Below are 26220 nucleotides of genomic sequence, written 5' to 3'. Positions count from 1 at the left end.
TTTTGTGTGGCACCAATGAGGGTCCGAACTGTGTGCCAACTGCTTGAACAGACAGTTCGGTACCTTTAACACATAAACACCTCGCACAAAGACCAATAGTGATGCGGTCAATCTCACCTCCACTTTGAGCCAGGAGAGATTGACTTACCACTGACATTTGCCCTCTGTGTACATCTAAATGCTAAACGTGCAGCTCTGTTCTGGACCAACTGCAATTTTCTTGTGTCTTTCTCTGCGGCACAAGACCACACAACTGGGCAGTAGTCCAGGTGCGACAAAACTAGGGATTGTAGGACCTGCCTGGCTGAGTTAGATCAAGAAAAACAGAGCAACGCCTTATCATGGACAGACCTCTTCCCATGTGTTTTGGCCGTGACAGCTTGCTATATAGGGTTAGACCCTACAGTTTCATCTCCTCAACTTGCTCAATCGCCACATTATTCAGTAACAGATCTAGATGAGGTTTAGGGTTGAGTAAGTGATTTGTCCCAAATATTATGCTTTTATTTTTTGAGATACGTAGCACCAACCTATTGCTAGTTACCCATTCTAAAACTGACTGGAGCTCTATGTTAAGGGTGTCAGTTAATTATTTGACCATAATAGCTGACGTGTATACGGTTGAGTCGTCAGCATACATAGACACACAGGCTTAATTCAAGGTCAGTGGAAGGTCATTAGTAAAAACAGAAAACAATAATGTCCCAAGCTGCCCTGCGGTACAACACACTCAACCGAATATGCATTAGAGCGGCTTCTATTAAAGAATACCCTCTGTGTTCTATTTGATAGGTAACTCTGAATCCATGATAAGGCAGAGGATGTAAATCGATAACACCAACAGTTGAAGTCGGACATTTACATACACATTAGCCAAATAAATTTAAACTCAGCTTTTCACAATACCTGACATTTAATGGGCTCCTGAGTGGTACAGTGGTCTAAGACACTGCACCACTGCAGTACCTGGTTCAAATCCAGGCTGCATCACATCCGGCTGTGATTGGGTGTCCCATAGGGTGGTGCACAATTGGCTGGGGTAGGATGTTATATTTTAAGAATGTCAAATGTCAGAATAATAGTAGAGAGAATTATTTATTTCAGCTTTTATTAATTTCATCACATTCCCAGTGGGTCAGAAGTTTACATACACTCAATTAGTATTTGGTAGCATTGCCTTTAAATTGTTTAACTTGGGTCAAACGTTTCAGGTAGCTTTCCACAATCTTCCAAAAATAAGTTGGGTGAATTTTGGCCCATTAATCCTGACAGAGCTGTTGTAACTGAATCAGGTTTGTAGGCCTCCTTACTCACACAGGGCTTTGTGATGGCCACTCCAATACCTTGACTTTGTTGGCCTTAAGCCATTCTGCCACAACTTTGGAAGTATGATTGGGGTCATTGTCCATTTGGAAGACCAATTTCCGACCAAGCTTTAACTTCCTGACTGATGTCTTGAGATCTTGCTTCAATATATCCACATAATTTTCCGTCCTCGTGATGCCATCTATTTTGTGAAGTGCACCAGTCCCTCCTGCAGCAAAGCACCCCCACAACATGATGCCATGTCAATTCCGGTCACAACTTGTAGACTTGTTAACGTGCTGCTGTGCATTTTGTTGCTAACCTTACTTTGCTATCTGGCAACTTTACGGCCGTACATACCTACACGTACACTACGGTCACAAGATGCAGGCCTCCTTACTGTCCCGAGAATTTCTAAGCAAACAGCTGGAGGCAGGGTTTTCTCCTATAGAGCTCATTTTTTATAGAATGGTCTGCCTACCCATGTGAGAGACGCAGACTCGGGCTCAACCTTTAAGTCTTTATTAAAGACTCATATCTTCAGTAGGTCCTATGTAGTCTGGCCCAGGAGTGTGAAGGTGAACGGAAAGGCACTGGAGCAACGAACCGCCCTTGCTGTCTCTGCCTGGCCAGTTCCCCTCTCTCCACTGGGATTCTCTGGTAAGTTGGTGTTTGAAGGTATCCCTCTAGTGGTGTGGGGGCTGTGCTTTCGAAAAGTAGGTGGGGTTATATACTGCCTGTTTGGCCCTGTCCGGGGGTATCGTCGAACGGGGCCACAGTGTAACCCGACCCCTCCTGTCTCAGCCTCCAGTATTTATGCTGCAGTAGTTTATGTGCCGGGGGGCTAGGATCAGTCTGTTATATCTGGAGTATTTATCCTGTCTTATCCGGTGTCTAAGTATGCTCTCTCTAATTCTCTCTTTCTTTCTCTCTCTCTGAGGACCTGAGCCCTAGGACCATGCCTCAGGACTACCTGGCCTGATGACTCCTTGCTGTCCCCAGTCCACCTGGCCGTGCTGCTGCTGCTGTTTCAAATGTTCTGCCTTCAGCTATGGAACCCTGACCTGTTCACCGGACATGCTACCTGTCCCAGACCTGCTGTTTTCAACTGTCTAGAGACAGCAGGAGCAGCAGAGATACTCTGAATGATCGGCTATGAAAAGCCAAATGACATTTACACCTGAGGTGCTGACCTGTTGCACCCTCGACAACCACTGTGATTATTATTATTTGACCCTGCCGGTCATCTATGAACGTTTGAACATCTTGGCCATGTTCTGTTATAATCTCCACCCGGCACAGCCAAAAGAGGACTGGCCACACCTCATAGCCTAGTTCCTCTCTATGTTTCTTCCTAGCTTCTGGCCTTTCTCGGGGGTTTTTCCTAGCCATAGTGCTTCTACACCTGCATTTCGTGCTGTTTGGGGTTTTAGGCTCGGTTTCTGTACAGCACTGTGACATCAGCTGATGTAAATACATAAATACATTTTTGATGCTGGCACCCCCAGGTTGGGATGGTGTTCACCGGCTTGCAAGACTCCCCATTTTTCCTCCAAACATAACGATGGTCATTATGGCCAAACAGTTCTATTTTTGTTTCATCAGACCAGAGGACATTTCTCCAAAAAGTAGCATCTTTGTCCCCATGTGCAGTTGAAAACCGTAGTCTGGCTTTTTTATGGCGGTTTTGGAGCAGCCGTTCAGGTTATGTCGATATACGACTTTATTTACTGTGGATATACATACTTTGTACATGTTTCCTCCAGCATCTTCACAAGGTCCTTTGCTGTTGTTCTGGGATTTACTTGCACTTTTCACACCAAAGTACAATCATCTCTAGGAAACAGAACGCGTCTCCATCCTGAGCTGTATGACGGCTGCATGGTCACATAGTGTTTATACTTGCATACTATTGTTTGTACAGATGAACGTGGTACCTTCAGGCACTTGGAAATTGCTCCCAAGCATAAACCAGACATGTAGAGGTTTACATGTTTTTCTGAGATCTTGGCTGATTTCTTTTGATTTTCCCATGATGTCAAGCAAAGAGGCACAAAGAGGCAAAGAGTTTGAAGGTAGGCCTTGAATTACATCCACAGGTACACCTCCAATTGACTCAAATTATGTCAATTAGCCTATCAGAAGCTTCTAAAGCCATAACATAATTTTCTGGAATTTTCCAAGCTGTTTAAAGGCACAGTCAACTTAATGTATATAAACTTCTGACCCACTGGAATTGTGCCACTCCTCAGTAAAAGGCACATGACAGCCCGCTTGGAGTTTGCCAAAATACACCTAAAGACTCTCAGACCATGAGAAAGAAGTTTCTCTGGTCTGATGAAATCAAGATTGAAGTCTTTGGCCTGAATGCTAAGCGTCACGTCTGGAGGAAACCTGGCACCATCCCTACGGTGAAGCACGGAGGTGGCAGCATCATGCTGTCGGGATGTTTTTAAGTGGCAGGGACTGTGAGACAAGTCAAGTTCAAGGAAAATATGAGTGCAGCAAAGTACAGGGGGATCCTTGATGAAAACCTGCTCCAGAGAGATCATGACCTCAAACTGGGGCTAAGGTTCACCTTCCAACAGTACAACAACCCTAAGCACACAGCCAAGACAACACAGTGGTGGCTTCCGGACAAGTCTCTAAATGTTGTTGAGTGGCCAAGCCAGAGCCCGGACTTGAACCCGATCGAACATCTCTCGAGAGACCTGAAAATAGCTGTGCAGCAACGCTCCCCATCTAACCTGACAGAGCTTGACAGGATCTGCAGAGAAGAATGGGAGAAACTCCCCAAATACAGGTGTGCCAAGCTTGTAGTGTCATACCCAAGAATTCTCGAGGCTGTAATCGCAGCCAAAGGAGCTTCAACAAATTACTGAGGAAAGGGTCACAACTTATGTAAATTTGATATTTTATTTTTTATACATTTGCAAAAATTTCTAAACCTGTTTTTGATTTGTCATATAATTTGTATATACAATTAAAGTCTGAAGTTTACATACACCTTAGCCAACTACATTTAAACTCAGTTTTTCACAATTCCTGACATTTAATCAGAGTAAAAATTCCATGTCTTAGGTCAGTTAGGATCACCACTTTATTTTAAGAATGTGAAATGTCAGAATAATAGTAGAGAAGTGTTTATTTCAGCTTTTATTTCTTTCATCTCATTCCCAATGGGTCAGACGTTTACATACACTCAATTAGTATTTGGTAGCATTGCCTTTAAATTGTTTAACTTAGGTCAAATGTTTCAGGTAGCCTTCCACAAGCTTCCCACAGTAAGTTGGATGCATTTTGACCCATTCCTCTGACAGAGCTGGTGTAACTGAGTCAGGTTTGTAGGCCTCCTTGCTCGCACACGCTTTTTCATTTCTTCCCACACATTTTCTATTGGATTGAGGTCAGGCCTTTGTGATGGCCACTCCAATACCTTTACTTTTTTTTACATGTTGGTCATTTAGCAAACACTCTTATCCAAAGCAACTTACAATTAGTCAATTCAGGAGCGACCTGCTAGGTTGGATGCAATCAAGACGTGTGCAGAGCCTGAGATGCCCAACCCTGAAAGGTTGGAGAGGAGGATCTGATGGTTCACATTGTTAAAGGCAGTGGATAGACCTAGGAGGATGAGGACAGAAGAGAGATAGAGTCTGCTTTGGCAGAGCGGAGAGCCTCTGTGACAGAGGAGCGCAATGCCAGTTGAGTGAGCCGCCTTGAATCTTGACTGATTAGGGTCATTTTAAGAGAGTTAAGATCATTTTAAGAGAGTTGGTTAGACAGCTGCTCAAGTGTTTTGAAAAGAAAAGAAAGAAAGGATACCGGTCTGTAGTTGACATCATAGGAGTAAAGGCTTGGGTTCTCTTGAAGTCTGCCAGTGGTCAGGGATGAGTTGATGAGGAATTGGAGGTCTCCAGAGATGGTCTAGATAAGGGAGGAGGGGATGGGTTCAAGTGGGCAGGTTGTTGGGCGGCTGGACTTGACTAGTCGCAGGATTTCATCTGAACAGAGAGGGGAGCAAGAGGTCAAGGCGTAAGGTAGCTCTGTGTAAGTGGGATCAGTGGGCTGGAATATTCTCCTAACCTTCAGAAAACTGGACACAGGAATGTTCTTGCAACATTCCTATGAAATATGTCTAGAACATTAATATCTTATATTCTGAGAACATGGCAATGTTCTGTGTAAGTTTGGTGGGAAGTTGACGGAATAATCTTCTATGTTCCGTTTGACATTAAGGGAATGGTATCTTGGAAACAGACCTGGCATGTCACTGGAACATTCCTAAGACAATGTTAGGAAATTACCAAATGAGACTCTTAAGTGAAATAATATTTTCTGTAAACAGTTGTTGGAAAAATTACTTGTGTCATGCACAAAGTAGAAGTTCTAACCGACTTGTCAAAACTATAGTTTGTGAACAAGAAATTTGTGGAGTGGTTGAAAAATGTATTTTAATGATTCCAACCGAAGTGTGGGTAAACTTCCAACTTCAACTGTGTTTTTTCAGCAAAGCTCTGGAGAGGTGTGGTCTCTCAGTCAGGTTTAGGATGCACCCTGAAACTATACTGTAATTACAGTAATGACAAATGTGCTCAGTAATGATAACCCTGGGGTGCAGTACCACCGTGGAAAGGATTAGGCAGCAGTGTGAGTTAAAGACAGGACTGACAGAGCTGGTTAGTCAGTAACATGTAACATGACGTGGGAGCCAGTCCACTAACAGCTTGTTAGCACACAGCAGAGGATGAGCATGATGGACAGAGACAGGATCTCAGTGCCAAGAGACCTTTTTCATCCCTGTTAATTGGGCCAGAAAAGTCATACAGCCCGAATAATCTTAGTGACATGACATGTCCTCCCGAGGAGCACATAGCCTTCACACACAAAGACACCCTCACCGTGCTGGGACACTTACACACAGAAACTATGTAAACACACGGGGCAGGATACAGCTAAACCAGCGTATTCAACCGGGGGTCCTCGGACCCCTAGCTCTGCAAGAGGTCCATGAATATATATATACATACTTACATATATATATACAGTGCCTTGCGAAAGTATTCGGCCCCCTTGAACTTTGCGACCTTTTGCCACATTTCAGGCTTCAAACATAAAGATATAAAACTGTATTTTTTTGTGAGGAATCAACAACAAGTGGGACACAATCATGAAGTGGAACGACATTTATTGGATATTTCAAACTTTTTTAACAAATCAAAAACTGAAAAATTGGGCGTGCAAAATTATTCAGCCCCTTTACTTTCAGTGCAGCAAACTCTCTCCAGAAGTTCAGTGAGGATCTCTGAATGATCCAATGTTGACCTAAATGACTAATGATGATAAATACAATCCACCTGTGTGTAATCAAGTCTCCGTATAAATGCACCTGCACTGTGATAGTCTCAGAGGTCTGTTAAAAGCGCAGAGAGTATCATGAAGCAACACAGCTCATCCATCTAAGCATCCAATTACCCACATTTTAGTCCAATCTCAAACCTAATTACACATCCCCATTATCATAACTGTGCCTTAAAATCAACTACCAGCCTACGTTACTAGTTAGATCATGGCTAGCCCTACTCTACAGTAAGTAACTTAGCCAACTATAATTTCTTACAACTTTACGATAGCAAACAGGCTATCTGCAAATGGTGGTAATCTTTTGAGTAACGTTAACAGATTGAAATCTAACTGAGTTAAATGGATTTCAAATTGCTGAACTTGCTGAACACCAACAGCAGTAGCCTACTAGTTACCCCACATTAGCTAAACATTCGTATATTGTAACTTACGACACTGAACTGTATATGCGTGGATCACTAGCACAGATGTAAACGTAATGTTAGGCTAAATAGGGAACTAATCTCTTATCTGATTAACTGTCTGTCAACAGAGCCAAAGGTCTAACGTTTTAACTTACACAGCGACTCAACTTTTGTAAAAGTTGTTCAGGAAACCTAAACCCGATGCTAAACCTTATAACTTACTTCAAATATGATGCTTTTGCCAATCGCGAAAAGAGCTGGTGGAGCTGTGGGAATATTCTCTCTCTCTACTTTATGTTCTTCTTATTCCTATTCTTCTGTATCCCGCGACCAATGTTAATATTCTCTCTTCCTCATCCTCGGTTTTAAAACGTCAAACTAAATGCTTCTTTCAACAAGCGGTGAAATGAGATGTCAATCTGCATTAAACTGCCAGTAGCGAATAACATTTTGGGGTGGCAGCCGGGGTGACCAATCAGATGTCAGGGGTGTCCAAAGCCACCCTGGACACCCCTCTGGCTCCACCACTGCCTGTTGCTGACAGGCATAAGCAATCTCTATAGACAAACATTGGCAGTAGAATGGCCTTACTGAAGAGCGCAGTGATTTTCAACGTTGCACCGTCATAGGACACTACCTTACCAACAAGTCAGTTCGTCAAATTTCTGCCCTACTAGAGGAGGAATAATGGTCTGTGACTTTTTTTCATGGTTCAGGCTAGGCCCCTTAGTTCCAGTGAACGTTTGCTGCTCTTAGCGAACATGTGCTTTGAGTTACCTTTCTATCTAATAGGCTAGGTTAGAGTTTATACTTCCTCTTCCAATTATAATGTGGGGAGCTAAACATATTGAAAAACTATTGAAATATATTCATTTTAAAATATTGATTACTTCTCCTTGCCATTATCATTCATCTGATGATGAGCAAAGAAGTGATGGTGCTTCTGTGATGATGGTGTCTCTGGGTCGCAGGTTTGCCCAGTGTGTCCCTTTGCAAGAAAAGGTTGAAGACCCTTGAACTAAACAAGCACATACAGTATGTACATTCTGGACACTGTGTTAAACTGTGGGGTGTTGGTTTGAGCGTGCTAAGATGGACTCAGAGACAGCGAGTTTCTATTCAGAAAACATGACTTTACTATGCAACAAAAATAAACAACAACAAAATAACTTAGGGTTGGCTCGGTCCTTCTTCTCCTATTCGGCTCTGTGCCTCCGGGGATGTGTTCCCCTCTGTAAGCTCACTCCTTGCCTCTCTCTTTGTCCTTGTCATGGTGTGCCACAGTGCTCCATTTAAGTGACCTGCACGTTCAGTTGGCACTCTCCACTAATTACCTCTACTTGGGGCCATCAGTGTCGGGGTGCCCAGCCCGTGTACTCCTAGCAGAGGGAGCCAACGTTGCGGCACGTACCTCCCCTCTATCACCAACTCCTGGGGTAGACCTCCCGGGATACCACACACCTCCCCCTTAGTCCTGACTCAGGCTTAGGTTTATTCATGGAGAGGGCATCCGCATTGCCATGCTGGACCCCCGACCTGTGGATGACAGAGAAAGAGAATCGCTGTACAGGAGCTCAAAGGGGGAGAACCCAGTGGACGCTTGGTGTTTCTTGCGTACCGAGAACATCAGGTGTGGCAGTAGCTGGTCCCAGCTCCTCCCGTCTCTCTCAAGGACCTTCATCAGCATCTGATTTAGGGTCTTACTGAAACATTTGACTATCCCGTCCATTTTTGGATGGTACCCACTGGTCCTCACCTGTTTGATTTGTAAAAGAATTGCAGACATCTTTCATTACACAAGACATTAATGTGGTGCCCTGGTCCATCAGGATTTCCCGTGGAATACCCACCCGGATGAATAAATGGAAGACGACCTGTGTGATACCTTCCGCTTCCGCCATGCGTACAGGGATCGCCTCCGGATACCGGGTGGCGTAATCCACGATTACCTGGATGTATTGGTGTCCCCTTGCCATCTTCACCAACAGACCCACCAGGTCCATCGCCACCCGCTCAAACGGCACCTTTAACCTCTCTGAACCACCCATACCGGATCCGGGATAATTGTCATCAGCAACACTGAAGGGCATAGCGCCACAGTCAAATAATATTACTAGAAAATATTCATATTCATGAAATCACAAGTGCAATATTGCGAAACACAGCTTAGCATTTTGTTAATCCAGCTGTCGTCTCAGATTTTCAAATTATGCTGTACAGCGAAAGCAATTCAAGCGTTTGTGTAAGTTTATCGATCGCTCGACAAAACAATAAGTACACTTAGCATCAGGTAACTTGGTCACGAAAATCAGAAAAGCAATCAAATTAACCTCTTGAAACTCTAGGGGCGCAATTTCATTTTTGGATGAAAAACGTTCCCGTTTTAAACAAGATGCTCGACTATGCATATAATTGATAGCTTTGGAAAGAAAACACTCTGAATTTTCCAGAACTGCAAAGATATTGTTTGTGGGTGCCCTAGAACGGGAGCTACAGGCAAAACCAAGATGAAACCAGCAGGATTTTTGAGGCTCCGTTTTCCATTGTCTCCTTATATGGCTGTGAATGCGAGAGGAATGAGCCTGCCCTTTCTGTCGTTTCCCCAAGGTGTCTGCAGCATTGTGACGTATTTGTAGGCATATCATTGGAAGATTGACCATAAGAGACTACATTTTCCTGGTGTCCGCCCGGTGTCCTCCGTCGAAATTGGTGCGTCTTTTTCAGCTGCTGGTATTTTTCCATGCGATTCTGAAGGGAAAGCAGGCTTCAACGAACTGCATATCAATGAAGAGATATGTGAAAAAACACCTTGAGGATTGATTCCAAACAACGTTTGCCATGTTTCGGTCGATATTATGGAGTTAATTCGGAAAAAGTTTGACGTTTTGGTGACTGAATTTTCGGTTCGTTTCGGTAGCCAAATGTGATGTACAAAACGGAGCGATTTCTCCTACACAAAGATTCTTTCAGGAAAAACTGAACATTTGCTATGTAACTGAGAGTCTCCTCATTGAAAACATCCGAAGCTCTTCAAAGGTAAATGATTTTATTTATTTGGTTATCTGGTTTTTGTGAAAATGTTGCGTGCTAAATGCTACTCAAAATGCTAAGCTAGCTTAGCATACTCTTACACAAATTAGTGATTTGCTATGGTTCAAAAGCATATTTTGAAAATCTGAGATGACAGTGTTGTTAAGAAAAGGCTAAGCTTGAGAGCAGGTGCATTATTTTCATTTTATTTGCGATTTTCAGAAATCGTTAACGTTGCATTATGCTAATGAGCCTGAGGCCTTATTCACGATCCCGGATCCGGGATGGGGAGTATCAAGAGGTTTTAATCGTTTACCTTTGATGATCTTCGGATGTTTTCACTGACGAGACTCCCAGTTAGACAACAAATGTTCCTTTTGTTCCACAAAGATATTTTTAAAATCCAACTACCTCCATTAGTTTGGTGAGTTATGCCCAGGAATCCACCGGAAAGAGCGGTCACAACAACGCAGACAAAAATTCCAAATTATATCCATAATGTCCACAGAAACATGTCAGTCGTTTTTTATAATCAATCTTCAGGGTGTTTTTCAAATATCTATTTGATAATATATCAACCGGGACAGTTGGCTTTTCACTAGGACCGGGAGTAACAATGGCCGCCTTTCTCTTTTGCGCACAATTCACTCTGAGGGCCCCCACCTATCCACTTACGCAATGTGGTTGTTCACGCTCATTCTTCAAAATAAAAGCCTGAAACTATGTCTGAAGACTGTTAACACCTTGAGGAAGCGATAGGCAAAGGAATCTGGTTGATATCCCTTTAAATGGAGTAATGGGAGGCTATGGAACATGGAGTTTTCAAAATAGAAGCCACTTCCTGGTTTGATTTTTTTCTCAGGGTTTAGCCTGCAATATCAGTTCTGTTATACTCACAGACAATATTTTGACAGTTTTGGAAACTTTAGAGTGTTTTCTATCCTAATCCGTCAATTATATGCATATTCTAGCATCTGGTCCTGAGAAATAGGCCATTTACTTTGGGAACGTTATTTTTCCAAACATAAAAATAGTGCCCCCTAGCTTCAAGAGGCAAGGGAACCAAAAGGTTTCTATAATGTGCCCTTAGAGCTTTAAACTGGCACTCCGGGCAGGTATGGCAGTAGTCCTCCACGGTGCGCATGACTCCGCATCAGAGAAACCAATTCCCAACTGGTTTTCTGCATCCCGGGGTGTGCCCCGAGCAGGTGTGTGTGGGCGATCACCAACCCCCAGGGTAGACCTCCCAGGATACCCCAACACATACACACAAACACACTTTCACATACATATCCTCGCAAACATTGGCATACACAGTTCAAAGACATGTCTATTTTAACTCTGGATGTCAAACGATTAAAAACAATTAACTAGATAACATGAAGGATTTCCAAATTTGCTCAAAGTGTGCTGTAATTTATGATTTTTCATTTACTAAAAATAACGAGAATTTTGAAGTCTTGATTTTGGCTAATGAAACGGTTAGCAAAATTAGAGAACTAAAGAAAGCATCATTTCTAAACTAAACCGGCTCCGATGCTCGTCGGATGTGGCAAGGCTTGCAAACTATTACACACTACAAACGGAAGCACAGCCACGAGCTACCCAAATGACCCAAACCTTCCAGACGAGCTAAATTACTTCTATGCTCGCTTCGAGGCAACACTGAAACATGCATGAGAGCACCAGACCTTTAAACAGGTCAACATTCACAAGGCCGCAGGGCCAGACAGATTACCAGGATGTGTACTTTGAGCATGCGCTGACCAACTGGCAAGTGTCTTCACTGACATTTTCAACCTGTCCCTGACTGAGTCTGTAATACCAACATGTTTCAAGCAGACCACCATAGTCCCTGTGCCCAAGAACACTAAGGTATTGTGCCTAAATGACTAGAGGTCCTTCCTGCCGTCAAGGACCTCTATATCAGGCAGTGTCAGAGGAAGGCTACCCTAGTCATGGGCTGTTCTCTCTGCTACTGCACAGAAAGCAGTAGCGGAGCGCTAATTGAGGTCCAAAAGGCTTCTTAAGAGCTTCTACCCCCAAGCCATAAGACTCCTGAACAGCTAATCAAAGGGCTACCCAGACTCCTCTTTTACGCTGCTGTTAGTATCTGTTAATAATCTATGCATAGTCACTTTAACTCTACCTGCGTGTACATATTACCTCAATTACCTCGACTAACTGGTGCCCCCGCACATTGACTCTGTACGGTACCCCCTGAAAATAGCCTTGCTTGTTAATTTACTGCTACTGTTTAATTATTTGTTAATTTAATTCTCAATTGTTTTCATATCTATTTTGTACTTAACACTTTTTTTCTTTTAACTTCTTAACTTCTTAAAGCATTGTTGGTTAAGGGCTTGTAAGTAAGCATTTCACTGTACAGCCTACACCTGTTGTGTTCGGCGCATATGACAAATTAAAATGGATTTGATTTGAATATGCACGCATGTAAATTAGATAGTTCTGTATTTCATTTCCAATAAATATGCAAACATTAAAAAAAAAAAAACACGGGTATTGTGTGTGAGAAAACAAATAATAATGCATTTTGAGGTTGTAAAACAACAAAAATGTGGAATTAGTCAAGGGTTATGAATACTTTCTGAAGGTACTGTACCAACCATAAGTCTGTGTGATAAATGGGGGCTGAGCTAGTGTTTTTTGTGAGACAAGAACGGATCCCGAAGGGTCCAAGGGCCGGGTCTTCTCTCAAACGTGTCTGTAGAGTCCGAATCTGTTTTCCTTCATAACGCTGACAAGCCAGACATGAGAAGTTAAACTCAGCAAAAAAAGAAATGTCCTCTCACTGTCAAACGCGTTTATTTTCAGCAATCTTAACGTGTAAATATCTGTATGTACATAACAAGATGCAACAACTGAGACATAAACTGAGCAAGTTCCACAGACATGTGACTAACAGAAATTGAATAAAGGGGGGGGGGGGGTCAAAATCAAAGTAAGAGTCAATATCTGGTGTGGCCACCAGCTACATTAGGTACTGCAGTGCGTCTCCTCCTCATGGACTGCACCAGATTTGCCCATTCTTGCTGTGAGATGTTACCCCACTCTTCCACAAAGGCACCTACAAGTTCCCGGACATTTCTGGGGGGGAATAGCCCTAGCCCTCACCCTCCGATCCAACAGGTCCCAGATGAGCTCAATGGGATTGAGATCCGAGCTCTTTGCTGGCCATGGCAGAACACTGATATTTCAATCTTGACTCAAATCTTGAGCAGAATGGCTGGTGGCATTGTCATGCTGGAGGGTCATGTTAGGATGAGCCTGCAGGAAGGGTACCACATGAGGGAGGGGGATGTCTTCCCTGTAATGCACAGCATTGAGATTGCCTGCAATGACAACGAGCTCAGTCTGTTGATGCTGTGACACACCGCCCCAGACCATGACCGAACCTCCACCTCCAAATCGATCCCGCTCCAGAGTACAGGCATTGGTGTAACACTCATTCCTTTGACGATTAACGCGAATCCGACCATCACCCCCGGTGAGACAAAAATGCGACTTGTTAGTGAAGAGCACTTTTTGCCGGTCCTGTCTGGTCCAGCTACGGTGGGTTCGTGCCCATAGGCAATGTTGTTGCCGGTGATGTCTGGTGAGGACCTGCTTTACAACAGGCCTACAAGCCCTCAGTTCAGCCTCAGTCTATTGCGGACAGTCTGAGCACTGATGGAGCGATTGTGCTTTCCTTGTGTAACTCGGGCTGTTTTTGTTGCCATCCTTTACCTGTCCCGCAGGTGTGATATTCGGATGTACCGATCCTGTGCAGGTGTTGTTACACGTGGTTTGCGACTGTGAGGACGATCAGCTGTCAGTCCTGTAGCGCTGTCTTAGGCGTCTCACAGTACGAACATTGCAATTTTTTGCCCTTGCCACATTTGCAGTCCTCATGCCTCCCTGCAGCATGCCTAAGGCATGTTCATGCAGATGAGCAGGGACCATGGGTATCTTTCTTTTGGTGTTTTTCAGAGTCAGTAGAAAGGCCTCTTTAGTGTCCTAAGTTTTCATAACTATGACCTTAATTGCCTACCATCTGTAAGCTGTTAGTGTCTTAATGATCATTCCATAGGTGCATGTTCATTAATTGTTTATGGTTCATTGAACAAGCATAGGAAAAAGTGTTTAAACCCATTACAATGAATATCTGTGAAGTTATTTGGATTTTTACTAACTATCTTTGAAAGACAGGCGACCTCCTGAAAAAGGAACCTTTCTTTTGCAGAGTTTACATAGAAGACCATAGGATATTTTTTTATTTAACAATGCAAGTCAGTTAATAACAAATTCTTATTTTTAATGACGGCTTAGAAAGAGTGGATTAACTGCCTTGTTCAGGGGCAGAATGACATATTTTTACCTTGTCACCTCGGGGATTCGATCTTGCAAAATTCCAGTTACTAGTCCAACGCTCTAGCCACTAGGCTACCTGCCACGCCATCCCATCACCTAGTGTCTATAACACTGTTTTCAGCTCACATAGGGTAGTGGCTGTCACAAACTACAAACTCCACAGTTGTCTCTGACTAGTTGGATATTCATTTCCCACTGAGCAAATTGCTGTACTTCTGTATTCTTTTAAAGTCATTTTTATCAGGTGTTTGCATGGTGGACCATTTTATTAAATTGACATTTTTCAATAAAACTCATGTCTATGTGAAATTGTTTTGTGTTCTACTTGTAGCCCTGGCTGTCCTGAAAATAAATTAGTAAAATACTTTATTGTGATGTTAAATACAAGGGACATGAAGATTTTTCTGTTGATAATGTGCGCCGTCTATAAATATTCCCCCCCCCACACCCCTACATTAGAGTCCAGATGACAGAAGACTTCACAGCTGAGCACAACACATCATGTCACATTAGCATAGAGAGAGAGAGAGTGTGTGTGTATGTGTGTGTGTGTGTGTGTGTGTGTGTGTGTGTGTGTGTGTGTGTGTGTGTGTGTGTGTGTGTGTGTGTGTGTGTGTGTGTGTGTGTGTGTGTGTGTGTCCTTGTGTATAAATGCGTATGTCACTGCATGAATGTGTACCAGATTCTACAAAATTAGAGCAGCTGTGGTTTTCATTGCGTCAAAACACGGTGTCAAAAAGATGACTTCAGTACTACCAAAGGCCACCAGAGATCAGCAGAGAGTAATATTGCGCTCCATTTTAATCTTTCTCTTTCCGTTGCTTTATTTAATCACACACACAGGCACAAGCATACACACACTGAAAACACACACACACACAGGCACAAGCATACACACACACTGAAAACACACACACACACACAGGCACAAGCATACACACATTGTAAGGCACATGTTTGTTATGTGATAAGGGTACAGCAAGTGTGTGGTTTAATAACACAGGGAGAGCCCATCTACTGTATTATGTTTACCCTTGAGTCAGTCAGTTATGTCTTTTGACGCACTACCATGATACTGGCAGTGCATTGATCGGTCCCCAGTTATCAGCAACACTATCATTGATTTGGTCTGTTTGCAGAGTGGACGCCTCACCTCTGGACAACTCCCGCAAATACGCAGCAGACAATGAAGCTAATGTGTACTTTAACTCATAATCAGCCACAACAATGTATTTGTCAATAAGAGGGTGATAAAACCAAGAAACACAGAAGCAATCCACTTTCAAAAACGTTATTTTGGATCACGTCACTGTTCCTTGTACAATTAATAAGAATTGCAACATTTACCTGGTGCTAACTCTGCAAATAGTGCTGCTCGGTGATTTAAAAAATTTGGTCAATCGATTTTAATATGATAATACTTTTAGCAAAAAACGTTATCTTTAATTTACAGTCTGTTGAAACCATAACAATAGAAAGGTTAAAAACTTTAGTGAATCATCACATTTGAAAAATATGTGGAAAATAGAAATCAAAACAGGGTGGTCTTCAGAGATAAAGGGCAGGGGTTAAGGATAGCTGAAGGATGGGACTAAAAACAAACAAAGATAACTATTGTAAAATATACTGTGACTGTAAAATGTATATAGGAAATGGCAAATGAGGCAGACAATTCCATTGATGGAAGCCACAATCTGCACTATTAAAGCTGATTTTCTTTTTTAAATTAAGGAGTTAATCAGCCTCTGTGGACTGTAACATAAATGATGCTACTGTTCACCGATGGCTTGGAATTTCCTCAGTTGGTCAGTTGTTAGAAATGTCTATTTTTGTCATGGAAAATACAAGACAATGTGGAATATTTACTATAAGTCTATGAGATGGATACTTCAGATGTTTCATTGTCCATTGTCCATTGTTAATATACTGTATGGTTCAGTGTTGCTTGCCTCGAAGCAAGCATAGCAGGAATTTAGCTTGTCTGGTAGGTTTCTCTTTGTAATCCGTAATAGTTTGCAAGCCCTGCCACATCCGATGAGAATCAGAGCCTGTGTAGCAGGATTCAATCATAGTCCTGTAATGATGCTTTGCCTGTTTGGTGGTTCATTGAGGGCGTAGAGGCATTTCTTATAAGCGTCCGGAATTAGTGTCCGGCTTCTTCTAAGTGGCAGCTCTAGCCTTTAGCATAGTGCGGATGTTGTCTGTAATACATGGCTTCTGGTTGGGATATGTGGGGATGAAGTCTTCGATGCACTTATTCATTAATGAAGCCAGTGACTGATGTGGTGTACTCCTCAATGCCATTGGATGAATCCTGGGACATATTCCAGGCTGCGCTAGCGAAACAATCCTGTAGCTTAGCATCTGCTTCATTGGACCACATCTGTATTGAGCGGTTCTGGTTCTTCTTGTTTGAGTTTCTGCTTGTATGCTGGAATCAGGAGGATAGAGTTATGGTCACATTAGACAAAAGGAGGGTGGGCTTTGTATGCTTTTCTGTGTTTGGAGTAAAGGTGATCTAGTGTTTTTTCGTCTGTAGTTGCCAGAGGTGTGGACTCGAGTCACATGACTTGGACTCGAGTCACAAATATGATGACTTGCAACTCAACTTTGACTTTAACACCAATGACTTGTGACTTGGACTTGAGCCTTATGACTTGGCCTGACTTGAAACCCTCCCCAAGTCCAAATATTAAAAATGATGCTATTAAAAGTGTGCAGCGCATCAACATCTTCTTTTCACGGATTACAGTTTGAATCAGACAGCAGTCAATCAAATTGTGCCAGCTGAGAAAAAGTTGTGCCTGGCAGTGTAGAGGAACATTGGCGGGTGAATTCAGATAGAGCCCTTGGAAAGATGATACCCAAAAAAATTCTGATGTAAAGACTGTATTAACAAAACAATTACAGACGTACAGACGGAGGCGCAACAATTTCCAACTTTGTTCAACATTTGAAGCTATACAAAGAACGGTAAGTCATGGCTAATATAGACGACAGCAATATTTTTTATTACTTTACTAGTGTAGGCTAACGTAACTTTAAATCAATGAGCCTCCACACAGTCAGTCTGTGCGGGAACGTGATCATTGCAGCCAAGATTGAGCTACAACTGGCTAGGCAGTTGGTAGCCTAAATCCTGCCTGATGTTACTGCTGTTCCTAGAACCATTGACATATGTTAGCCTACTGTAACCACACAGAGCAAGTGTGTGTTACGGTTGGGCGATTGTGTACAAGCCTACATCACCTGATTGCGCCCCATAGCGATCCTCGATAGTCGATCACTATTGGGGGGGGGGGGGGTGTCTTTCTCATGGCTACCCATGTATTTCCATGGAAATCTAACGTTTACTTGGAAAGTAATAAATATATAGATATTTTTAAAAGCCTTCATGATTTGCGTAAATGTAATATACTACCTCAAAACTCAAAGTTAAAGATTTAAGACTTGACTTGTTACTTGCCTGTCTTGACTTTGGGACTTGACTTGGGACTTGAGTGCTAAGACTTGAAACTTACTTGTGACTTGTAAAACAATGACTTGGTCCCACCTCTGGTAGTTGCACACCTGACATTCTAGTAGAAATTAGGCAAGATGGATGTCAATTTTCCTGCACTGAAATCACAGGTAACTAGGAGTGTCTTCTCTGGGTGAGCATTTTCTTGTCTGTTTATGACCCTACAGTACATTTGGAAAGTATTCAGACTCCTTGACCTTTTCCACATTTTGTTACATTACAGCCTTGTTCTAAAATGGATTAAATAGTTTTTTCCTAATCAATCTACACACAATACCCCATAATATTTGCAAATGAGTTAAACATTACAAATAAAACGTACATTTACATAAGTATTCAGAGTCTTTACTAAGTACTTTGTTGAAGCACCATAGACAGCAATTACAGCCTCAAGTCTTCTTGGGTATGATGCTATAAGCTTGGCATAACTGAAATTTGGGGAGATTTCTCCCATTCCTTTATGCAGATCCTCTCAAGCTCTGTCAGGTTGGATGGGGAGCGTCGCTGCACAGCTTTTTTAAGGTCTCTCCAGAGATCGGGTTCAAGTCGGGCTCTGGCTGGGCATCTCAAGGACATTCAGAGTCTTGTCCCAAAGCCACTCCTGTGTTGTCTTGGCTGTGTGCTTAGGGCCGTTGCCCTGTTGGAAGGTGAACCGCCCCAGTCTGAGGTCCTGAGCTCTCTAGAGCAGGTTCTCATCAAGGATATCTCTGTACTTTGCTCCATTCATCTTTCCCTCGATCCCTACTAGTCTTCCAGTCCCTGCTGCTGAAACACATCCCCCATAGCGTGATGCTGTCACCACCATGCTTCACCGTAGGTATGGTGACAGGTTTTTACTCCAGATGTAAAGCTTGGCATTCAGGCCAAAGAGTTCAATCTTAGTTTCATCAGACAAGAGAATCTTGTTTCTGAGGCCTTTTGGCAAACTCCAAGCGGGCTGTCATGTGCCTTTTACTGAGGAGTGGCTTCCATCTGGCCACTCTACCATAAAGGCCTGATGGGTGGAGTGTTGCAGAGATGGTTGTCCTTCTGGAAAGTTCTCCGGTCTCCACAGAGGAACTCTGGGGCTCTGTCAGAGTGACCATTGGGTTCTTGGTCACCTCCTTGACCAAGACCCTTCTCCTATGATTGCTCTAGCTCTAGAAAGAGTCTGGGTGGTTCCAAACTTCTTCCATTTAAGATTGATGGAGGCCACTGTGTTCTTGGGGACCTTCAATGCTGCAGACATGGTTTGGTATCTTTCCACAGATCTGTGCCTCGACACAATCCTGTCTCGGAGCGCTACGAAGGAAACCTCATAGCTTAGTTTTTGCTCTGACATGCACTGTCAACTGTGGGACCTTATATAGACAGGTGTGTGCCTTCCAAATCATGTTCAATCAATTGAATTTACCACAGGTGGACTCCAATCAAGTTGTAGAAACATCTCAAGAATGATCAATGGAAACAGGATGCACCTGGGCTCAATTCCCGAGTCTCAGCAAAGGCTCTGAATACGTATATAAATAAGGTTTTTCTGTTTTTTATAATTAATACATTTGCAAAAATATCTACAAACCTGTTTTTACTTTGTCATTATGGGGTATTGTGTGTCGATTGATGAGGAAAATGCTTTATTTAATCCATTTTAGAATAAGGCTGTAACATAACAACATTTGGAAATAATCAAGGGGTCTGAATACTTTGTGAATGCACTAGCTTGTTGCGGTTTTAGTGCCAGCATCAGTTTGTCGTGGTAAATAGACAGCAATGAAAAAATATAGATGAACACTCTCTTGGTAAATAGTATGGTCTACAGGTTATCATGAGGTATTCTAACTCAGGCAAGCAGAACCGCAAGACTTGCTGAACATTAGAGTTCACCAGCTGTTGTTAACAAAGAGTCACACACCTCCCCTCTTGAGCTTACCTGACGCTGCCCCTCTGTACTGCCGATGCATAGACAAACCAGCTTGATGTACATTATACATGTCTTTAATCAGCCACAACTCTGTGAAACATAGGATATTACAGTTCTTTAGGTCCCGTTGATAGGATAGTTTCGAACGGATCTCGTACAATTTGTTCTCTGGTGATTCTATGTTCACCAATAGAACGGAGGGTAGAAAGGGTTTATGTACTCACCTAACTAGTTCCGTCTCTTACCAACGTGTGGGCTCGCCATGGGATATTAATTTAACAAATAATGATTGACTGCTTCTGGATGTTCAGTTCCCATCAAATATTACCACCGGTAGAGGAGTGTTGATGCACAATAATCACTAATCCCAGTTAGAGTGCTGTGTTTGTACAGTATGAGTATGTGAGTACAGTACATGGGTGCCTGCGTGCGTACGTGTGTGAGTGTGTGAGAGACAGAGAAACGACAGGGAATAGAGATAGGGACTGAGAGAGAAGAGTTGTCATTTCATTGTTTTATACGATTCATTTCTCATCCTATTTATGTAACCACAATCCAATTGAATGGGAGGATGTAAACAATAAACAAATAAATATGGCAATGACGAACACTGAAAGGAGGAGGAGGGAGTAAGCAAACAAAGGACAGGAAGAGAGAGAGAGCGGGAAAGAGTGATAGGGAGGGAGAGGGAGTAGACACCAGATGGAAACCGAAATTACATTTATAACCTGAGCAGAAGGTTAGGTTTGGCGAGAACACTGTCGTCATTCTGACTCCCATCAACCAGTGTGAGGTGAGCTTCTCATTCTGTAACTCCTTCACAGCTTTTGGCACTTTGGTTGTCTTTAAACTAGTTGTGTTTGCTGTGATTAATATGAATGTGAATGTGTATTTCTAAGTTTGTGTAGATGTCAGTCTAGGACGTTGTAACAGTTAACCACATTACCCTTGTGTGTGTTTTAAGTGGTTTCCTGGGGGGTCTTAGTCTCTTGCTGTATTCTGATAATCGTAAATAAATAATAGTCTCGAAAACCCGATCCTAGGCAACACTGTGACCAGGGTCCGGTTTCAATGATGGACTATTTTGGCATGGAGGAACTACTGCCTACGTCGTTACCTACATCATTACTTTCTACACTTGATTAAAATACAAAATAGTAACGAGCAAGATGGAGATCACAGAGGTTCTTTTTAAAGAGTACTTTTCTCAAGTGGCTAGTTTGCATCAACTACCTTCACTATAACCACTGCAAAAGTTCTGCAAACTTTGGTTTTGAATTGTGATGTTCTGGCATGTCTGCTTGGTTATTGGTCGGCAGGGTCCCACCATTTTTTCTCTCTCTTATCGATGTAGGCATGACAGAGTTCCTCTATGCCTATAGTGTCCATAATTGAAACCAGCCCCTTGTCACTGTGTTGCCTAGGGTTGGGTTTTCATGACAACGCAAATACAGTGTAACAAAAAATGTGAATGATGCTATGTTTTGAACATACTGGGTATTTGGCTGGTCTTCTGCAGTTCGGAGAAGTCTCAGGCTCACATATGTACTGTTCCTTTGTACGTTTGTGTGCCTGGGTGTGTGTCCGTCACAGGAGGCTGCTGAGAGGAGGACGGCTCATAATTAGTGTAGTGTAGTGAGTGAATGGTATGATATGGTATGGAAACCATGTGTTTGATGAGTTCGATGTCATTCCAACTATTCCATTGCAGCCTTTGAGCCCACCCTCCCCAATTAAGGTGCCACCAACCTCATGTGGTGTATGTGTATGTGCATGTTTGTTTACATGCACACTCTGTAACATATATGGATAGATTGATGTGTTTGCATAGTGATCCGTCTGGGTTTTGCCGTCGTTGGTTAGTATGCTAATAGGTGGTTGTAGCTTAGCGGTGCTCTGTTCTGTTCTACGGTTCAATGATTTATCCTGCTGTTGGGATGGGCCCGGACTTCTGACTCTAGGCAGTGACTATAAAAACATACCGGTTTATACCTAACCCTGAGGAGATGTCTTATTTACCCAGCATTGACATGTGGGTATTCAGTGGGCAAGGTAGGCACAGGCTATCCTACACCAAGCTCTCACCAGCCCAACATGGGCTAGACCAGCATCACCAGCCAAACCCACAGCATCACCAGCCAAACACATCAAGCCAACACCAGCCCAACATGGCCCAGCCTAACCCCGGCCAATACAAGCTAACCCGCACCAATCCCACATCAGCCCAACATGGGCTAGCCATCACTAGCCCAAAACAAGCCGGCTGGTGATCGCTAGCCCGTGTTAGGCTGATGTGGAATTGGTGCAGGTTAGTTTGTGTTGGCCTGGTGTAGGCTGGCCCGTGTTGTGCTAGCCCACACCAAGCCCAGCTACTTCATAATGTAGAGGTGGGGCTCATTTGAATATTTGGGGGCATAGTTGTACACAGTACTTTTCGTGCAACTGTTTCTTTCGTGCTTCAACACCTGCATTGCTTGCTGTTTGGGGTTTTAGGCTGGGTTTCTGTACAGCACTTTGAGATATCAGCTGATGTAAGAAGGGCTATATAAATACATTTAATTTGATTTGATTCTTCCTTTTTTTTCCTTTTTCTTTCTGTACTATACCGCACTTTACTATACTCTATTGTACTGTACTGCACCGAACTACTCCAATGTACTGTACTATACTGCACTGTACTCTACTGTGATGTAGTCTGCTGTACTGTACTCTACTGTGTTCTACTTTGCCATACTGTGATGTCTAAAGCTGTGAAACATAGACATCTATGATTGGTTCAGTTTTGGTCCGGTCCAGAACAACCACATTTGTACTTGTTTGAGGGCTGAGCTCATACAAATATGAGCAAGTGTGTAGAATACCAATAATGATGATATTGCATATTGCTACCTTTGTGTACCTGGTCAGGGTACATCACCATGAAGAGAATGACATCCCTATTCAGAATGATGTGTTACTGAGTTGTATAGATCTTGTACCCGTGATGTAATTCCATTACATTAATTATGTACCTGATGTAAATCCACTTTACTTACTGAGGTTCAATAACCAAAATATATGTTTTCAAACTCAAGGTGTCATGTAATCCATTGACAATCCATTGTTTCTGCACAAATATTTTATGCGACCACGTTTTTAGAAAACATTGGGGTGGCAGGTAGCCTAGTGGTTAGAGTGTTGAGCCAGTGAACCCGAAAGGTTACTGGACTGAATCCCTAAGCTGAGGTAAAAATTTGTCTTTCTGCCCTTGAACAAGGCAGTTAATCCACTGTTCCCTGGTAATTTGTCGTTGTAAATAATAATTTGTTCTTAACTGAATTGCCTAGTTAACTAAGAAAATAGCCAATACACAACTTCTCTGATAGAAAATGGCTTATGTGGTATTGATATTAGTCTGAAACGTTTCAAAATAGCCTACAATGTGTAAATCTGATCATTTTGGTCATAAAGGCAGTCTCATGTAGAACAGAGTTTAGTAAGTGAGATCGTCATGACTTTTAATTACTTTTTTTATTTTTATGAAGGTAAGTGTTAAAATGATTGAAATCCCTGTTTTCAATACCTCACCTTGCAAGGATAATGACACTGAGCCTTTTTCTAAAATGTTTATGATACTGGAGAACACATTGGGAGCTATCTTAGACCAAACTGTCATCAAGGCAAAGGGTGGTTAATTTGAAGAATTTCCTATATAAAATATATTTAGATTTGTTTTACACTTTTTTGGTTACTACATGATTCCATATGTGTTATTTCATAGTTCTGATGTCCTCACTATTATTCTAATGTAGAAAATAGTCAAAAAATAAAGAAAAACCCTCGAATGAGTAGTTGTGTCCAAACTGTTGACTGGTACTGTATGTGTCCTAGAACACATTTCATTTGTTCTTTAAAAGTTCTCAGAATATTTTCTTAGGTTGTGGGAACAGTCTTGTGAGAACAATGAGTGGGACATCACAAAAGATACAAGAATGTTCCCAAAGCACATTTCATCTGTTCGATAAAGGTTCCCAGAATGTTTCATTGGGTTATGGAACTGTCTGGTGAGAACATTGTGGGGACGTCACAAAATATATGTTCCCAAAACACAAAAACTGTCCAGTTGTGCAGATGAGTCTCTACAGTGTTGATTTTCGGGTGCAAAAAAACAGTCACCTAATGTGACAAGGACATTTTCAGAACACATTTAATCTCTTCTTTAAAGGTTCGCAATATATGTTATTAGGTTGTGGGAACAATCTGGCGGGAACATGATGGGGACATCCCGAAAGATATGTTCCCAAAATAGAAAAACTGTCAAGTTGTACAAATTATTCCTTTTAGGGTACAAAAAACATTCACCTGATGTTGTACGAACATTCTCGGAATACATGTTCTATGTTCTTTAATAAAACATTTCTTTAGGTTGTGGGAACATTGTGGGGATATGGTTACCTAAACACTAAAGCTGTCCCGTTGTGCTGACATTCAGATAATGTTTGTATCGGACTGCTCAAAACATTCCTTTGATGTTGCAGGAATGTTGACAGAACAGCCTTTAAGTTATGTGAAGGTTCCCAGAACATTTAAAATAGGTTGTGGGAGCAGTGTGGGTACATTACAAGAGATAGGTTCCCAAAACACAAACTATGCTCAGCTGTGATGACATTCATACAATGTTTACGTTAGGTTGCACAAGACAATCCCTTAATGTTCTTAAAAATGAAATAAGTCAGTTTATATGACGTTCACCGGGTATTTGTTTTAGGTTAAACAAAATATTCAATTGATGTTCATGCAATTTACATTTGACCTTGTCTTGGACGTCCTCAGAACAGAATATTTTGAAAATGTTATATTTAAGTTTGATCTAATATTACCACAACTTTCTCAGCACGCACATGAGAAAGCAGGTTGGAATACATCCGCATTATGTTTCTCTCCAGATTTGCTTATTTTTCCCCCCATATGTTTATGTACTCTGCACGTGTGACATAACCCCACCATTCATGTCATTATCAAAGATAATAGCATTTTTAATCATATTTTGAACATGGTTCAGATCTCAATTAACCGAAAGGAAGAGGTTGTGGTGTGGATAAAGGTGAAAAGGCAATTATTTAAAAAAGGGGTGAGCCATTCGTACTAATCTACAGGAGAACCCATTCAGGCTTAAGAATAACTTTTCAATGACTGAAGCTTTCAGTAAGATGTTTAATGTTTTAGAATGTAATACTTGTAGCCCCCAGAATTCATATTCATTATATAAATAAGCATGCTTCATTTTGTCTGGCAAGTTGTCTGGAGTAAGCAGGGCCATAAGTAAATATGTAAGTAAACTTTGATATCGCAAGTCCGACTCCACGAGGGGGCAAGATGGGGCTTAGCCTGCGTTCCTACAACACAAAAGTAAGACTGGAGGCTACAGGGCTGCTGAAGGCGGTGACGGACCCTGGCTTTAAGTTTACAGCCACCATGGTACACAGAATCCTCAACGAGTACGAAGCCATTTGGGCACATTGCAGTGCTGGTGGCATTGACACACCACCAGCTCCAAGCAAATGACAATGTTATGTACATACAAATGTCCAGTGGACAGTACAGTAGGCCAGCAGGACTGAGGAAAAGAGACAATGGAAAGTACTGTTTTTCAGCGTGTTAGATGCTGTCATTGGTAAAATGGCAGAACGATTCAGCGAAAGCAACAGCCAACTGGTGGAGACGTTGTGTGCCCTTGACCCGGAGAGCCATGACTTTCTAGATGTGAAAAATGTCAAACCACTGCATCAAAACAGATTTGATGGAAGCTGAGTTTAGTGTCACTCACCAGTTTTTGCTGGTGAGCGATGGTCTGGCTCCAATGAGGACAAATGGACCCCCCTTGAAATCCAGCAATGATCCTCTGGGTATCTCTCCACCATCCTGACCATGCTTACTGCACTGAAACATGGTCTGACTTTTGGGGCATCCACGGCTACCTGCGAAAACAAATGTTCTGCATTGACAAATGTGTTCAGTCAGCACAGAAGAGGCATGCTACACCCGAGGAAAGCTGAACTAATCCAACTGGCATTTGAGGGATCTCTTACAGGTATATTTCAGGGAGAACGGAGTAATTGACTACTTAGGAAGTTCCACAAAGCATCAAGGAGGCTGCAACTCTTTGAAAAGGTAAGATTGTTTCAATCTAGCTGGTTGGATTTGATCAAAATCTTGCTTTAATCTGTACTCGGACACGGAACCACGAAGGCTAAAGGGGGTTCAGCCCCTTCAGTTCAAACTTTAGCTCCTTCAGTTTTAGTTTTATGTCCCTACAAAAAAATATCCAAAAAGTTAAAAATAATGAG

The sequence above is a fragment of the Oncorhynchus masou genome, chromosome 12 (genome assembly GCF_036934945.1).
Source record: "Oncorhynchus masou masou isolate Uvic2021 chromosome 12, UVic_Omas_1.1, whole genome shotgun sequence".
In the NCBI taxonomy this organism is placed as follows: Eukaryota; Metazoa; Chordata; class Actinopteri; order Salmoniformes; family Salmonidae; genus Oncorhynchus; species Oncorhynchus masou.
The sequence above is the reverse complement of the archived record's forward strand: the minus strand, read 5'-3'. Positions refer to the sequence as shown.